Source organism: Pteronotus mesoamericanus, unplaced genomic scaffold (assembly GCF_021234165.1).
Source record: "Pteronotus mesoamericanus isolate MK-2021 breed Mesoamerican mustached bat unplaced genomic scaffold, CSHL_Meso_final contig_56, whole genome shotgun sequence".
In the NCBI taxonomy this organism is placed as follows: Eukaryota; Metazoa; Chordata; class Mammalia; order Chiroptera; family Mormoopidae; genus Pteronotus; species Pteronotus mesoamericanus.
Window position 1 is genome coordinate 5,971,552 of NW_026555201.1, and position 12,344 is coordinate 5,983,895.

The window sequence follows — 12,344 nt, forward strand, 5'->3', positions numbered from 1 at the left end:
TAGTATATAGAAATACTGGGTTCCACATCTTATAGTGGAACTTTTTCAGAAAAAGGTATAAGATGATGATTAGACTTAACACCATTTCATATAAGGAGTATTTTAAGAAACTGGAGAAATCTTAGTTCAAACAGAAGATACAAAAAGACAAGATGTACTATGATGGCTGATGTCAAATATTTTAAATACTATGAGTAACTTCAGTAGTCATGTATTCATTTTACTTAAAGTTTAATATTAATAGGTAATTAATGAGAAAATTAGAATTTCAACTACCTAATCTATTTAAAAATTAATTTGTTGCAAACTGGAACTCTCTAAGAAAAAAAGACCAGTGAATGTTTAATCATAGTTTTTCTATCAGAAATAATCCAAACTAAATAGCCTACAAATTTCTAAGACTTTATGAACACATTCTTTCTCTGTGCTTCCTGAATCTATGGTGTGATGTCTGATTTATGGTGTGATTTAGTTTGGGGCAATTTGGGGCAATTCTCAATCATTATTGTTTCAAATAGTTCTGCTCCTTTCTCTCTTCCTTCTTCTTCTGATATTCCCATTATATGTATGTTACCCCTCTTGTAGTTGTCCCACAGTCCTTCGGTACTTTTCTTTGAACAACTCCATTTCTTTTTTTTTTTTAATTTTATTTTAATTTATTTTTTCAAATACATTTGTCTCTGCCTCCCCCCACCACTTTCCCTTGCCCCCTCCCTCCTTCCCTCCCTCAGCTCTTCCCCTTTGGTTTTGTCCATGAGTCCTTGCTATATGTTCCTTGACTTTCCCCTTCCCTTCCTTTTCCCTGCCCCCTCTCCCTCCTTCCCTCTTGTCTCTGTTGATTTCTTTTCCTTTCAGTGAACAACTCCATTTCTATTAACTAACATTTTTATTTTTCCTAAGTTAAAAAGATACAATGTCAGAGCAAAGAGCACAAACTCTGTTACAAAGATTATATAACTTTGTCTCATCAGATCTCTTATTTATATATATTTTAATCACAAGATAGTTTTCAAGCATGTAATATTTTTAGTTTAAACTAGAAAACTGGCCTGTGTCTTTCAGATACTGTTTTTCTTGGCTGGCTGTATTACACATCTTGCACATATCTCTATACATACTTGTAGAATGAATTATACCACAAACTGTTAATCAAAATGTTCTCACATTAACTTTTAAGGCAATCAGCAAGGATAATCCTATCAGAGACTATTGAGTTGTCTGTGCTGGTACTACTGCAGTGTCAGGGACATAGTTTGTCTCCTTGCCAGAAGGATGGTCCATTTGAGCAGGAACTCTGTTTTGCTCATAGCTGGGGCTGGCACTAAAAATAGTGATGAGCCCATAGTCATTGTCCAATATTTTTTGGTTGAATAAATAAATGAATGCTTAAGACCATCCACCAGATTCCTGCTTCAAGATAAAGACAAAATTCTTCATTATTGAATACTGAGCTCTCAATGGGCTAACTATATCTCTTCAGGAGACCACTAATTTCTGTTCTCATGAAGTATACTGCTTTGCCCCAGGACAATTCTTGGACATTCCAAAACATGTTTACAAAGAATCTCTTGTTTGATGATCAAAATAGACAAATCACCATATTGTGGATAGACTTTATTAGCTTAATTTTCTCGAGGTTTTCTGGAGGCAAACTCATCCCCAACCTCTCATTGGACACTTTTTCAAACATTATTGTATCAGTCTGTGTAAGCCAAGTAATGCTGAGGTAACAAATAATTCTAAAATCTTTGGTGGCCTATAAAACCTGAGGTTACTTTTTCTCTCTCATAGCATATGTCCACAGCTGATCAACAGTGGGGTCTAAGCATAATCGTCACCCTCAGCCCAGCTAGTGACAGATCCACAAGGAAGGAACAGAAAAGCAGCCAGAGCATGCCAGTCACAGTGGCAGAGGAAAAAGAGAGAATGGCAGAGAATATCCTGGTCCTAAGCTTCTGCCTGCCAGTGCCACAGTGAGTGTCTGCTCAACATTTTATTAGCCAATGCAAGGCACATCATCACACCTGAAATCAATCAACAGGCCAAGACTATGTAATTCTCTTCTAAGGAAGGCATGCAAATATTGGTAAATAGTAATGTACTGAATCAAATATTGATAAATACATGTACTGAAAAACAGAATGTAGAATGTCAGATAAGTCATTTTATAGCTTATGGGTTTATACCCAAGTCATCCTCACCAAGGCTAGGAAAAAAGACAGACCAAAATGTACTATTTAATTTTTACTTTAATATTTGGAGAAACATAAGCTAAAATTTTTTTCCATAAACAATAACTTACAAAAACTTTTATAAAATTAATTAAAACAGTTACAGAATTCCTTCCAAATTGTTGGAGAAAATAAAATTCAAATAGCAGAAGTTTTTTTTTTAAACATGCACAAAAGATATAAAGCTTAACAAAATATAGCAGAATACTACAGATAGCAATTATCACAACATACAGGAAAGGTTTAATGTCCCATAATGAGACACAAATATTAGTTAAAAAACTATGTGCTGCCTGAAAGACAAACCTAAAGTACAATAAAATAAAAATGGTAAAAATAAAGGAGTAGGCAACTTAAACTGTAAACAAACAAAAAGAAAGCTGATAGTGAAATATAAATTCAGGGAAAGTAGAGTTTAAATCAAAAAGGAATCAAATGTGATAAAGAGGATAATTTAGTAGTGATAAAAATAACTCACAATGGCCTTGGCTGGTGTGGCTTAGTGGACTGACTGCCAGCTTGCAAACCAAGTGTTCCTGGTTCCATTCCCAGTGTGGAGCACATGCCTTGGTTGAAGGCCAGCTCTCCAGCAGGGGGTGTGAGCAAAAGGCAACCACACGTTGATGTTTCTCTCCCTTTTTTCCTTCTTTTCCCCCTCTCTAAAACTAAATAAATAAAATCTTTAAAAATAATAATAATAATAATTCACAATGGAGAGTGCTATTAACTAATATAGATAGATAGATAGATAGATAGATAGATAGATAGATAATCAGATATGTTCCCACAGAACAAACGATACAACTTCAGTCCTGTGTGAATCAAGGAGTAGAATTAAGCCCCTTGCATAAAATCTAGAATTTCAGTTTGTCTCATCTATAGAAAAAATGTGATATTCTGCCCATAGTCCTAAGAAGCTGTGAATTAGCTTATTGGCTGCTCAGAAACTTGGAAGAAAAGCAGTTACCTAGGAAAATAAAAATCTAAAGCCTTCTGCAGTCACATATGTAGAATCCAAACATACAAGACCTGCTTAGACAAAGAACCAGAAGCTAAAACAATATTAAAATCAGTCCAGATAAATAAATTGTGATATCTTCTCACATTGAAATACAGCAATGAAAATGATCAGCAGCACCACACACAAATATGGGTAAATCTCACAAATACAATGTTGAATAAAAGAAGCCATTCAGAAAACTACATAAAGTTTAAATACAAACAGACCTAATCAACAGTGTTAAAAGACAGGATGGTGTAAAACTAACAGTAACCCAAACCTTGAACCTAATCCTAAATCTAACCCTACACATAACCCTAATCCTAAACTTAAACCTAACCCTAAATCCAACCCTAAACCTAATCTCTAAATTTAACTCTAATCCTAAAAGAAGAAAAAAAAAAAAGATAGGATGGTGGTTACTCAAGTGGGTGATAGGATTGGTATTGATTGAAAGGGGGCCCAAGGCTGGCTTCTGAGGTGCTGGTAATGTTTTCTCTTGATCTCGATGAGAGTCACAGAAAGGTGTTCACTTTGTGAAAATGTATTGAGCTGTATATTATGATATTTCCTTTTTCTACATGGAGATTATATTTTATACTTCAACAAACACTTCCATTATATGTTATATACATGTTATATAAAATGAAAGGAAAATAGGTCCTAATCTATTGAAACTCAATTAAAAACAAAACCCACCCCCTTAAAACACTTTCACAACCCAGGGTGGTTGTCACTTGTCCTATACCCAGAACAAATGAAACTCCCTCAGAAAAAAATAAATAAATAAATAACAACTTTTACTTAAAGGAGTCACAAGAACCAATTACAAACATTCAAATATAACAAATATCAACAGTGATGTTGATAACAGCATTTGTAAATGTAAGTTATGAGTTCCCAAAAAGAGCACCTGAAGAACCAGTTGCTCTCTGAAAACTATTGATCAATAGAATTATGAAAGTTACTGCAGTAAGGAAGGACACAGCCTTGGGGGAGGCTAAGAAATGTCTCAGAGGAGGAAAATCAAGACAAGATGCATCCAGGGTTTGAGGACTTGGGCTAGGTGACTTTAAGGTGAGTCTTGGAGAGCAGGCAACTGCTTGGAATTGGGTAAAATTTATGATATAACTGTGTTGGGTAGACGAACACAGCGAAATTAGGATCTTGAAGCAAGTTCCTGATAAATAAGCTTTATGAGTATGTTTACGGTCTTAACCTCTGGGAGCAATTATTTTCTGGACCAAGTAACTGAGCTAGATTTGCCTGGTCCTAGTACTGGGTAGTCAAAACCAAGAAAGTATAATTTGGTCCAAAATTGATTAGCACAGGAACAAGAAAGTATGTTATTTTGGTGATGTATATTTAAACTTTCAAATAAAACACAAAATGATGTGTGCATATATAGATGTGTGTATATATTTAAATATAAAATGATATTTTCAAATTTAAAAATGATGTATATTTATATTTTCAACTACAAAACATTTATAACCATAATAAGTAAAAATGTAAATTAACAATAAATGTTTTAAAAATATTGTTATTCAAATACACATTAATATAATTTAATAAAAATAAAAGTTTCAATAATAACAAACATTAAATTAAAATAAAACAAAACAAAATTAAAGATATTCAAGAGCTGCCCTTTTATAGATAGTTAGCTGCAGTTTATTTCAAAGAACACTTTTCTGGCTTTGTCTTCTTTAGTTTTATCACAAAGAGATTAAGATACCAATTCAGTTACTAGGATCATTTTGGTTCTGTCATGTTAATATGCTGTTCAAAAAGTCTTTGATTAAAGTACAGATTATTCTTGCAATAAAGACATTGGTTAACTTCATTTTCTTCCTGCTCTTCAGGCTTATGGAGACAAGTAAAAAATGATTCTATAAATTCAATACATTTTTAATTAAGACGCCAGCAGAATTTTCCTGGTGAGTTTTTCTTAAAGTATGCACACCTGCACACACAGACACACATGCTCCAAACCATAAAGGAAAAGGTTGATAAATTTAGCTATATTAAAATTTAGAATGTCTTCACAATAAAAGGTAATATAAATAAAATCAGTATGTAACAGGGCACAGCCAGGGCCCCCTCCAAAGTATTTGTAACAGGGTCCAGAGATTGGGGTGTCCAAGAAAAATATATTTGCCACCCCAGGGCGGGTCGCCATGGGGGATGGGAGCCTTGAGCTCCCATCCATTGAGAAGTCAGTTTGCATGTCAATAACAGGATAGCTTTGTCCCTCCTTTGCAAAGAGGATTATTTGGCATATCACCAAAGCTAATCAGGAAGGTTTAAAAGACTTAATACAGAATGAGAGAAAGAGAGACAGGGGCCTGCAGGAGAGACAAAGGGACACAGACTCTGGGGACCAGTGTGAAGACCACGTGGGAAGAAAGAGGGGAGGAAGGACTCTTGGTAGTGGGCCGGGAGAAGGTGCCACATGGTTATAGGTTAAGAGCTGGAGATCGCGGCTATGCAGTGGATGGTGCTGAGACCCGCAAGAGGCCTGCCGAGCCGAGTCCCAGACTTCTGTTCTTTTCTTTCTTCTGAAGGACGGTACCCCTGACTGGCCTGACTGGCCTAACTGGGCAAAGCGGGGAAGGCAGGACGGTGTGTGTGCTGGTGGTTGTTTTGAAGGGATTTTGAGGTTTAAGGGTGACATTTAACCATTAATCAAACCTGTAAAACTTGTGAATAAATAGTTTCTTTTCTTTTCACCAAACTCTGCCATTCAGAGCCATAATTCCAAGGGCGGCGGGCAAAGGACCCACAACCGAGGGGTCCCGGGGAAGGAGGGTGTCGTTGTTTCGGTCGTAGCATCTGGCCACCACCCCCGCAACGGGTCCTTTTGTTCGGTAACAAGTAGACCAGCCAGAAATTGGAAGAATACTTTAGCAATATATATAAACAATAATTGATTGCTATATAAAGTAAATCAGGAAGTTTTACAATCAAATGTAAAAGATAATGAATAGAACACTGTACAAAACAGTTTACACAAGAAAGAAAATAATAACTATACTTATTTTTTATCATTTTTAAAAATCCTTACCCAAGGCCTTTTTTTTCCCTGTTGCTTTTGGACAAAGAGGAAGGGAGAGAGAGAAACATCAATGCAATAGAAGCATCAACTAGTTGCTTCACATGTACACCCGGACCGGAGTCAAACACGCAAACTTTCAGTTATGGAACGATGCTCCAACTAACCTAGCCACACCAGCCAGGGCAACAATAACTACATTTAAAGACAACCTCAACATTAACCAGAAAAAAGATAATTAAAATAACAATATTATTTCATCCATCGCACTGGTAAAATTAAAAAGCCAAATCAAGTCTTTACTACTTGGAAATCAAAATATCATGCTATCTCCTATAATAACTATTATATTATATGAGACCTAATAGCAGAGAGTGAAAACACTAAATTTTCAGAATATAACCAGTGGTGTAGGGGTAAATTAATAGGTCTCCATGATTTCATTATTTGAAAGGAATGTTAAAAATTTTAAACCAACTTTCCAATAAAAAAACTTAGGGAAAAGGTCAAACAAACAGGAAAAAGAGAAGAAAGTAAATAATCAAAATAATGAACAATCTAGTAACTTCAAAATAAAAAAATAACACTGATAAATTCAAAGATGGCTGTAAGGAAGAGTGAAAACAAATAACTATAAAATATAAAAGCTGAAAAATCTAATGTAAAAACAAACAAAAAATTAAATTAAGAATGAATGAAGGGAGATATCTGAGTATTCTTGAAAGAAGTGCATTGTTCTCTTAGAAAATTTAAATTGCCAAAACAGACAAATATTACAGATATGAATAAACCAAGGAAACATTACTAAAAATTACCTCCAAAAATATTGGGTTAGCCAAAAAGTTCATTTGGTTTCTCCGTATGATGGCTCTATTAGCACTTAGTTGTCTTTAACTTCATTCAAAACAAATTTGTATTGTGACAGCTGTCATATCAGCATGCACTTTTTTAATCAAAATCTGTGAATTTTTATATAAGCACTTTAATGTTGAAGATGGAACAAAATATGAAACTTTTTTGGCATATTATGCTTTATTATTTTAAGAAAGTTAAAAATGCAACTGAAATGCAAAAAAAAGAAAAAGATTTGTGCGGTGTAAGGGACAGTTGCTGTAACTGATCAAACATGTCAAAAGTGGTTTGTGAAGTTTCATGCTGGAGAATTCTCAGTGGACGATGCTCCAGGGATGGGTAGATTAGTTGAAGTTGATAGCAATCAAATCCGGACATCAACTGAGAACAATCAACATTATACCACATGGGAGATAGCTGACATATTCGAAATATAACCAAATTAATAAATTTAGTAGTGAAAATGAAAAGCATGTCTTTTATTTTATGGAAAAAACTAAGGCACTTTTTGGTCAACTCAATAGTTCTAGGGCCCACAAATATTACTGAAAAGTGCAGCCAAACTGTCAAGGACTAAGTGTTTTCTATGCTTTATAAACTCTTCTAGGGCCTAAAAAAAGCTGGGATGTTATCCAATCCATTTGAGGTAGCCAGCAATAACCCTGGCAGAAAATAAACATGGCAGAGTTTATAAAAATAAAAGTAAATCTCAGACTACCAAATGTGCAATGTTAATCAAAGTGTCTGTTTTGCTGGATTGCCTTGTGATAAAAAGTCAAAATTAAGAAGGAGAATATATCAAATGTCTACATACTTGCAAACACTAAAATAAGATGTGCAAAATATAGAGAAAGGTTTAACTGAATGGCACTAAAAGAGGTTGAAACATATTTATATCTCTTCTGGGCCCCTTCAGCAGAGTCCTTTTTCAAGCTGATGATAATTTTAGAAAAACAACACATATAATGAAGTCAGTAATAAATTAGAGATAAGCCACATAGGTTCTAAATGTCATGAATCACACTCTGTGGCTATCACCCAGGATGATACCCTGGGTGGATATTTGAACCCTGCATCTGAAAGGTTGGCTATCTCTATTTTGTTGAGTTCTTTCTCTGGGTTTTTTTTCTGTTCTTTCGTCTGGGCCATTTTTCTTTGTCTCCTCAATTTGGCAGCCTCCCTGTGTTTGTTTCTATGTATTAGGTAGAACTGCTTTGATTCCCTATAAGACACCTGCACATTATGGGGGCGGAGCCTTAGGTAATAGACGGGGTGGGGCACCCCACTTCACTGCTTTGTGTCTCTGTGTGGGGAGAAGGCTCAGAGAGGGAACTGTGCCTCTGCCTGCCTTCTGGGGGTTTGCCCAGCACTCCCCTATTTGCGGTCACTTCACCAAATTCCTGAATGTGACTGGTGCCCTTCCAGCTGTTGCCATGGTGTTGAATCCCTGAGTGGGTGGGTTTGTGTATGTTTTAAGACCAGGGAGGCCCTTTAAGCAAAGCTTCCTGAAAATCCAGCAGTTTCTTCTGCTGCCCCAACCCCCACTGATTTTTACAGCCAGAAGTTATAGGTATTTATCTTTCTGGTACTGGAATCCTGGGCTGTGCAGTCTGGCCTGGGGCTGGGACTGCTTGTTCCCAAGGTATCTCTCCCAATTTTTATCCACCACATGTGAATGTGGGACCACCCAGGTCTGTTCTGCTGCCTTCCATGCCACACTGTGTCTCTATGCCTCTCCAGTCTGTCTCCATGTCTCCATCCCTCCAACCCGTCTGGATGACTGTGGCTTCTTTAAATCCCTGGTTGTTGGATTTCCATACAGTTTGATTTTTCTGACAGTTCTTGGTGTTACTTGTTTTGAGATTTAGTTGTAATTCTTTTTGTGGTTGTGCAAGGAGGCAAAGCATGTCTACCTACTCTTCCATCTTGACTGGAAGTCCTAACAAAAATATTTTTAAAAAATACTGTGTTGTAACTTGAATGAACACAGGCATGCAGTCTTTTGTCAGATAGAGGCCATACAATTGAATGTTGCCAATAAACTTTCTAGGTTGAACCTTGTGAAGTTGGGCTATAATTTTTTGTCAGTTGTTTCCATTATTGTTCAACTCGTCTGGCTGTCCTGGTAGCCAGAGAACTTGTGAGAAAGGTGTGGAGTAGCTTTTAGAGTAGTTGCTGTGTCCTAACTGTTTCAACTCTCTACCCTGATGCAGAATCCTCAATATTTTTGGATAAAGTTTCCATCCCCTCTATTAGCAAAAATTTACGTTCCCTGAATTTGATACTCTTGCGGGCAGGTGTTTGTCTTTCAAAGTGACACCATAGATAATTTGATGAGGAGAATTTTATGACTCAATGGAAATTGAAGTCCAGAGAGGTGAAGTGACTTGACCAAAATTTTATACTTTGTTAGGGGCTGTGCTGGGACTAGAATCTCTGCATCTGTTCTTAGTCCTGTGTTCTTGATGATATAGTAGTTGCATCCTTGCTCCTCTTCTCATCCTTTTTTTTTTTTTTTTTTTTTTTTGCTTAACAACATCATATACTAACAATGAACTGAGGTCATATTTGGTGAAATTATCTTCCATGTATACAAAAAGAAGAAGTATTAATAATTTAATTATTAAGGTCCAATATTGATAAGCTCTAATGCCTTCAGAAAGCTGCCTGAAAACAGTACACATTTATTAGAAAGTCCGCAAGTACAAGTTTCTTGTGATATCTGGACAAAATTCTTTTCTAAGTTTAGCAAGGTTTCAGTAATACTCTAGAAATGTATTAACTACTTTGAGAGACTTTTCACAGGTTGGCCACAAGTCTTTGTTTCAAACTATTTGTAAGATACTTCTAGTAGGGGTTGGCCATCTAACAACTGATAAGTCATTAAATAAAGCTCTATTAAATTTACAAAAATCATTCCCAATAAGATACATTTTTCTTTTCTGTATAAGTATGATGGTGATAATAATAAATAAGCTACAGAAATTTATTGACAGTGGGAAACAGTAAGAAAATTGTAATTTTCTTAAAACAACAAACCAAACAACAAACAAATAGCCAAAAAAAACCCCAAAACTAGAATATAAAGGTTAGAGACGGCAGAACTAGGAGGTGAAATTGAAGCTAGATGAGTAAAAACAGATTCTGTGTAAACATCACTTCCTCTGTCAATCTTTCTCTCATTTATGCCCCACCCCCAGCAGCCTTTAGGTTCTGTGCACAGATTCATCACTGCCATAACATTTCACCGCAATTTTTTGTTTATGTATTACATGTGATCCACCAATTTTAATAAAATCTATTTAGGATTATTACTTTGATATCATAAACATTATAGGTATCTGTGGATGCTGTCCCACCCACTCGGATTCAACACCATGGCAACAGCTGGAAGGGCACCAGTCACATTCAGGAATTTGGTGAAGTGACCGCAAATAGGGGAGTGCTGGGCAAACCCCCAGAAGGCAGGCAGAGGCACAGTTCCCTCTCTGAGCCTTCTCCCCACACAGAGACACAAAGCAGTGAAGTGGGGTGCCCCACCCCGTCTATTACCTAAGGCTCCGCCCCCATAATGTGCAGGTGTCTTATAGGGAATCAAAGCAGTTCTACCTAATACATAGAAACAAACACAGGGAGGCTGCCAAATTGAGGAGACAAAGAAAAATGGCCCAGACGAAAGAACAGAAAAAAAACCCAGAGAAAGAACTCAACAAAATAAAGATAGCCAGCCTTTCAGATGCAGGGTTCAAAACTCTGGTGATCAAGATGCTCAAAAAACTCACTGAGTACAGAAAAACCACAAAGGAAGAAATGAAGGTTACACTAAGTGAAATAAAGAAAAATCTGCACGGAGCCAACAGTGAAGGGAAGGAAGCCAGGATTCAAATCAACAATTTGGAAAATAAGGAAGAAATAAACATTCGACCAGAACAGAAAGAAGAAACGAGAATTCAAAAAAAAATCAGGATAATATAAGAAGACCCTGGGACATCTCCAAATATGCTAACATCTGATTTTTAGGAATGACAGAAGAAGAAGAAGAGCAAAAAATTGAAACTTATTTGAAAAAATAATGAAAGAAAATTTCCCTAATTTGATGAAGGAAATAGACATGCAAGAGCAGGAAGCACTGAGTCCCAAACAAGTTGGACCCAAAGAGGACCCCACCAAGACACATCATAATTAAAATGCCAAAGGTAAAAATAAAGAGAGAATCTCAAAAGTAGCAAGAGAAGAGCAAGGAGTCCCCATAAGACTGACAGCTGATTTCTCAAAAGAAACTTTGCAGGCAAGAAGGGACTGGCAAGAAGTATTCAAAGTGATGAAAAGTAAGGACCTACAACCTAGATCACTCAATCCAGCAAAGCTTTTGTTTAGAATGGAAGAACAGATAAAGTGCTTCTCACACAAGGTAAAGCTGAAGGAGTTCATCATCACCAAGCCAACATTACATGAAATGTTAAAAAGACTTATTTAAGCAAAAGAAGATCAAAACTATGAATGTTAAAAAGAAAATAAATTCAGAACACTCAAAAACTGAATCTTTCAAAAAAAAAAACTAAGCAAACAACCAGGACAGGAACAGAATTATAGGTATGGAGATCATTTTAATGGTTATCAGCTGGGAGGAGGAAGGGGTAGAATGTGGGAAAGGGTGAAGGGATTAATAAGCATACTTGGTGGGTACAAAATAGACAGGGGGATGATAAGTCTAACACAGGAAATGGAGGAGCCAAAGAACTTATATGTATGACCCATGGACATGAACTAAAGGGGGGATTGCTGGAGTGGAAGGAGGGTACCATGGCAGGGAGGCAAAGGGGAAAAAATTGGGATAACTTGATATCATAATCAAGAAAACATACTTTACAAATATTTTTATTATGGTAAGGTGTATATATCCCAAAGTTCGCCATTCTAATCATTTCTGAGCGATATTAGTCACTTTCACAATGTTTGCCTCTATGACCACTTAATGTTTTTATGCATGTTTATACTCATTCATCTGTCAATGTTGCAGGCCCTATGTTAAACTCTGGGGATTACCTGTTAAACAAAAAGTCACATGATCTGGGCCTTCAGTTGGGCGATCTTCCAAAGCCCACTTCTGGAATCAAAGACTAGCAGGTATCAGCACCTCGCAAGGGAAGAGCGGCAGGAGTGACTTGGAAGACGGACGCCGTGGGCGGAGCTGAGGGCGAGGCTC

The 12,344-nt window shown here is 36.5% G+C and overlaps 1 pseudogene; it reads left to right on the forward strand.

Moving 5' to 3' along the window:
* Positions 1-12,262, forward strand: part of LOC129075984 (aurora kinase A-like) — a 32,608-nt pseudogene extending 20,346 nt beyond the window's left edge.
* Positions 12,263-12,344: the final 82 nt, after the last annotated feature.